Raw genomic sequence first — 7,261 nt, forward strand, 5'->3', positions numbered from 1 at the left:
TCGATTTGTTATCAATCAATATATTTTTATTTCATATCAATTTACGAAAAATTTAAATGTGTTTGATTGTTTGATTAAAGCAGCTACAAAATTAAATTAAAAAAAATAATAATCATACTTTCAAAGTGATTCTAAACAAAAATATGAAACTTATCATTTGTAGATGGCATTTTTATAATTTTTGATTGAAAAGTGCAATTTTTACATTTATTTTCAATGAAAATTTTTCACTACTTGGTTTGCGGAAACTTTACACTAATAAGATAAGTTTTTTTTTGTACACCATTTTGTGAAAAGGACCTAAATTATATTCAAATGGTATTTGTTACAATCGAAATAGAGTTAAGTTTCCGCAAACCAATTTTTGTAAAATTTCCATCGCAAATAAATGTAAAAAAGGCATTTTTCAATAAAAAATGATAAAAGCGCCATCTCTGAATAATAAGTTTCATATTTTAGTTTAGAATCACTTTGAAAGTATGGTTATTATTTTTTTTTAATAAATATTTGCGTTCTTAAGATGCACCAGAATATTTCAATTTTGCGGCTATTTTCCAATAGTTTTATAAAACTTATTATTATAAAATGAGAATCAAGTTGGGGTTGAGTGGGGTTCAAACCTCGGATCTATGGTTCGTAAGTACGTAACGCTAGCCGCGAGACCACAACCCGAGTCTAATGATTTTAATGACAGATCTACTGTTTTAAGTTTTATTTACGTAGAAACAGTTGGTTGTATGCAGTTCAAGCTACATTACAATTTTTCCGGAACGTGAGTAGTTCGTTTTTCAAGTATGATCGTATCCCGTACAATAATTATTTTTGCCACATTAACACCATTTGGCGTCTAAATAGATCCTGATGATGCAGGTTGACATAAATAAACATTCTATCCGTGCAACCTTACCAATGGTCTTAACTGATTTATTTTATGAATCTCTTCCACGATTAGGAAATCTGTACATAAAATATACAATGGACGTAGTTTACTAGTTACAGCTACCAAGAGCGCATGTCGACGCGGAGGTAGTCAAACGCTCCCACGTAAACCAAATTGTTTTCCACTAAATGAGTCCATAAACTGTTATTTGTACGACCGCCGGAGGGCGCAAGTCGGCCTCCTCCTACGACCTATTACACCCTGGTAGCAATAATAAAACTATGTACAGTACCCGGCAAACAGCAAACCAGGGGGGGTGACTTTTGATTAGGGCCGTAAGTTGAAATGGCAAACATTACTCGGAAAACGTATTTTTTACTTTTTGTTTTTCATTATGATTGAAAAGACCCATACTAAAACAAACAAATCATAAAGCAGAAAGCCTTAATTATTTTCATGGCCATTTTAAACGCTCAGTAGTTAAGCGGTTATTGCGTTTGCATGCGATCCTGGGTTCAACTCTTTATAAAGTTGATATTATTGATAAAATATTTCATTCAATAGTATTTTAATCGTGTTTAAAGGATAAAAGTATGAAAACATTGATAAGGTTATTCAATTATTTATTTATGAATTCAAAATTTCACACGTTTATATATTCAAGAACTTATTAACACTTTTTAGGCTGTGCCCGTATTTAGCTATAATAATTTACCAGAAAAATGAATAACATTATAATAGCATGTGAGGCGATAGAATAACAATCTAGAAAAACAAAGTATAAATAGTAAGTAATAATAAAGTAATAACATAAAAAAATAATGAAATATAAATATTCAATTATAAATTATACAAATTGAGTCACATGCATAATCAAATATACAAAATAATAGTATCTTTAAAATCAATACAAAATAATTCAAAAACATAATTGATATGATGAGTGAGATATGGTTTCTACAAACACACTCTATACTATAGTAAAAAATATATTTAAAAATATGCCGAATAACAGTAAGTGATCAATTAAAAAATACAAAAATAAATAATGAAAACACATCAAATATCAAGATATATAATAAACAGATAAAAGTATGGAAGGAAAGCAGATAAGTAAATTTTGACTAGTATCGAACTTGACAACCTCGTCCCTATCGATGTGCAGCAGCCAATTGCAAACATTTGTCTTAAATACATTGGCACTTTTGGTCCTTGTAGATTATGTATTTTTTATCGGTAATGTATAAATTGTTATGTAAAAACGATCACGATATGTTAAAATGATAAAAATTACGACAGATTTACAATATTTTAGTGAAAATTATTAATTTGTCCATAAAAATACTAAATTTTACCTTCATTTTTTTATCATCAAGCTGAACCGTGTAAAAAGAACATTTGAACTATCTTATAACAGAAAGGTCATAAGTTATGAGACAGTTCTGGTCCTGTTGGTAGTATCGCGGACTTCGGATCAGGAGATCCGAGGTTCAAATCCCGCTCTACCACAAGTTGTTTCCTATTTTCTACATCGTCTTTTAAACACTAAAAGAAAATGGCTGCTGCTTTGAAATATTTCGGTTAATCATAAGAAAGCCAAAAATTCCTTAAAAAAAAATTATGTCTGGACTTGTTCATTCCCTTCTCTAAAATTTCGTCTTCTCTGTTATCTCTAAGTTATCGATAAAATTGTGTATATGGTTTCATAGATTCTACCCCTGCCTATAATTTCTAAAGTCTAAAATGGAGTTTTACGCAACCAATACAATATATTGTCAAAGCAAATAAGGGCGAGGTGGGCAAACATTACCGCTAGTTTATAATGAAAAATCAATGAATATCCGATTGTAGAAAGATGTTGAAACAGTGTTTATCTTTATTTAGGATTCAATATTACATTCGGCACACCTCTATTGATATTGCAGCCACCTTCGATGTCGTTAGAGACGCGTAACGGCTTCAGTAACGGCCGTTATAGCTAGCGAAAGTCGTTCGGCAAAACTATACTCGACTACAAGGCTAATCAAAATTGTATACACACCAGTTTGTGATCTTAAGCTTGGGGGAGCGAGTGTGAAATTCACAACGCCATTGGACGTAGTTACATTTCATTTTCCGATTGCGTTTTATTGTAAATGGGTCTACTAAAATTTGATCATGCGATATTAAAACTAAATATATTTAGAAAATATTCAAAACAAATTTATAAAGTACCTTAAATACAAAACCGGTATTTCTTATGTATCTACTCTCACTGCCTCCACCTTCCATGGAATCATTTCTCTACAATACCGCAGAGTGTGTGCGGACCAACTACTGCTTTACAAAATTATGACAGGAATGGTTGACTGTACAGAGCTGCTTGGTTTAATAACAATACATGTGCCAGCCAAAATTTGTAGACGGTACCACCTGTTTCATGTACCAATAAGTAAAACATCGTAAGTCAAAAATTCTTTTTTTCGTATGACTTTTTCAATGTACAATACAACATTTAAAAATATAGATTACACAAACATCACTCTGTCAAATTTAAAATATACACTAAAATGCATTATGTAACTTAGTAGACATTATAACAATAAATATGTACATCTCCCCTCCCCTCCTTATCCTTTCTTCAAGCATTCTTGTCCTTATCCCGCCCAATTTACAGTAACTAAATATTCTTAAAATAAATATTTTAAAAAAACTTTGATTATTGAGTACATGAAAATAACATTTTTATATGTATAAATTGTATGTATTTATTTGATATGTAATATATTTTCTTTACTAACTTTGTAAACTATGTGGAAATCTGTTATTAGTTCTGAGTTTATACACTATATCTGTTTGTTTACTAAAAATATGTATGTAGAACTGTTGATTTCCCAAATAAAATAAAATTAATAAAATTAAAATAAATAATTATAATAAAATAACATTGAATAAGAGTAAAGGTAAATATAAAGAGTATTGACCATCAACCAATCAATACATAGACGCGCCCTATATTTTTAGGGCACGTCTATGTATTGATTCTATGTATGTCTATGTATTTAAAATATTTTTAAAAGTAGTGACACGACAGCGTACCGATAGTTACTGAGTTCGTTTATTAAACCAGGTCTGCATTAAACGAGCATGCATATACTACCAAAAATTGGAGGATACCCATTTTTAGAATATAAAAAAAATTGTATTCTTATGTTTACAATTAACGTTACTTTTTGGTGGTTTCCAATCAGATTTTCCCCTTAAATTCCTTTTAGTTTTGACCAATTTATTTCTTTTTACTGGATTTTCAGGAACGCTAAAGTAAAATTATGTTTTTTATTATTTGTCTGGAATCTTGAAATATGGCACACATAAACATATTTTCATGTGTGCTCTAATAATAATAATGTATATTAATTCAATTTATGAGTTATTTGACACACATATTATCTATTAACCTTCTGTTTGTTTTTTTTCTTCTTAAAAAATGTTTTTTCTCATTTCAGTGTATTTTTTACTGCCTTATATGAAATTGAAATTTGTGACTCCTCTTCTATTCTTAATGGGAGTCTGATTTTTATCTTTTCTCTGGTATTGTGATCATTTTTTATGTTTGTTTTGATCAATTTAATTCCAAAATTCAGTTTTTTAAAAAAATATATATGTTTCACACAAACATCATCGTATCGAAAAACATTATTTGCAAATATGTTAGTACTTTTAATTCATTTAACATCAAATTTGCACTTGTGTATCAGTTTTTTTTTCAAAATAGTTCTTTAACTACTGAATCATAATTAACAAATTGAAAGCAATATATCTATAAAATACAAACACTAAATTTTAGAGAACCACGTAGATTTGAGTTAAAATTGAGTCGAAAACACTTGTTTAGGGATTTGGTTCTATTTTACACACATAACTCTATTCTTCATTTACATGAACACCACTGGCGGCTCCTGACCGAAAATATGGGCAGTGCATTTCTTCACATTTTGTAAACTTATATATTAAGTTCAATAATATTATAACAATATGACAGGTCTGACGTGATAAACGGGCAATAGTATGACAAATGACAACCCGCGCACCGGAACAAGGAACGCTAAATTCGCCTAACATTATACGCACGTTATGGGATACTAAATCAACTAAATTCTTTATAATATCATGACATTACGCATGTTCAAAGTGACATTGCTCACGAACTTCAAACTTCAAATCTGCGCATGCGTTGGCGATGCCCTGAGTATGTATATGACCTTCTCCCTCTAACGCAAGATTCACCGGTATAAAGCGTTGCCTATCTCGCTCAAATGACGATCTTAGGAGAAATGACATATTTCATACAAATTCAGGGTAAAGAATTGTGCAAAACAGAACATGCACAGGGACGATTGCGCATGCGTAGACGAGATGAGAAAATCGTCCGCTAGAGTCGATCTAGCTAGCTCTTTTGGCGCTAGTATTGAATATTATGATGTTTACGAGTATAATATTGTAACGAATCCCTGTTTCTTTGTACCTATAACATATTTTTACTATCAATAAAATTACTAATTCTAACTAATTACTAATTTCCACATATTTTTACTTGGCAGTGCACTGCACTTATGCACATACTAAGAAACCGCCTCTGATGGACACACATTCTTTTTAATAATACAACATCGGGTTATGGTCCCGTGCTTAATGTTGCGGACTCACAAATTAAAGGTCCGAAGTTCGAACTCCACTCTACGCCTACTTGAATCCCATTTAACATTAGTGAGTATTGTGGAAATTGTGACATTGTGACAATTGTGGAAAAAGGCCCTAAAATTAAAATATTTCCGTAAATTTTAAAAACGCTAATGTTCCCTTTTATAATAAAAAAAAACTTTTATTGTTTTCTTCAAACAATAAATATCGGCATTCTAACACCTCCATTCATGTTTATATATGAGTACAGAACTTCCGAATCAAGGGTACATTGTCAAATAAATTAATAATTCCACTATAATAATGTAAGTAAATAGGTGCGTTTATATACGTAAAATATTTTGAATAAATATGAATATTTTGTCCCTTTCTTACTCTCTGTATTAAAGATCTTCCCTCTCAAGCTCCACCCCAGCGCTAACGCGGAAGTTGGCACATGTAAAAGGATAATCTCTAACGAAGTGCTAGGCCCTGTTGAGAATTGTCCCAAATCCCATATCTGCTTGCCAATCCATCAAGAAGGTGTCTGTTAGGCGGTTCTCTTTAGACGGAGGTTTCATCATCTACTACTTATTCATGTGCTCCGGATACGCAGAACGAGAGAAAACAAAAATGTCCGTATAATATATACCTTAACATTTTATCTAATAAATTAGACCACATATAAGAATATTTTAATATTTCCAATAAATTCTCAAATTAAAAAAACAGATGATTGTTTGGTCAGCTCAATACCTCTCAGTCTTTAAACATTTATAAAAGAAAGAATTGGTGGACTGTATAGAAATTGTACTCAATTATAAATCTTCCGTTTGTTTCTTTAATGGAGCACTTTGTTTTACTAATGTACAGATACCGAAATCGTGTAAATATTGATGCTATATATATTTTAGATTGTTATTTTATTTTATTTTATTTGGGAAATCAACAGTTCTACATACATATTTATAGGAAACAAACAGATATAGTGTATAAACTCAGAACTTATAACAGATTTTATAACAGTAAGTATACAAAGTTTGTAAAAAAAAAATATTACATACCAAATAAATACATTTAAGTTTATACATATAAAAATTTTATTTTCATGTACTCGTAAATATTTTTCAATAATCAAAGAATTTTTAAACATTTTTTTAAAGAACAGTAAGTTACTGTAAATTGGGCGGGATAAGGACAAGAATGCTCGAAGAGAGGATAAGGAGGGGAAGGGAGATGTACATATTTATTATCATAATGTCTACTAAGTTACATAATGCATTTTCACTGTAAATTTTAAATCTGACAGAGTGATGTTTGTGTGATCTATATCTTTAAATTTTGTATTGAACACTGAAAAAGTGCTAAGAAAAAAAGCATTTTTAACATACGAACACTAATTATTACACTTTGTCAGAAGTATGCAAATGCAGGTATGTGATAAGGATACAAAAAAACTGTAAAAATCACATTCTAAAAAATAGTGTCGATCACAAAAACGGGATTCCTCAATTTGCATAAAATACCCACTGCACCAGATAAATCTAACACACTTTAAAAGTCATTAAAACGGGTAAAATACATAATTAAATTCTTGTTTGTAATACATGAAAAAACTAATGTATTCATCGTTTATCATTTGTCAAAGTCAAAAACACTCTAACTGTTGTGTAGACTTGATTATTCACTCTTTTCATCTCAGTTTCTTTTTTCTATGATTGG

The sequence above is a fragment of the Micrasema longulum genome, unplaced genomic scaffold (assembly GCF_059751315.1).
Source record: "Micrasema longulum isolate JH-2025_06_02 unplaced genomic scaffold, ASM5975131v1 h1tg000247l, whole genome shotgun sequence".
Lineage (NCBI taxonomy): Eukaryota > Metazoa > Arthropoda > Insecta > Trichoptera > Brachycentridae > Micrasema > Micrasema longulum.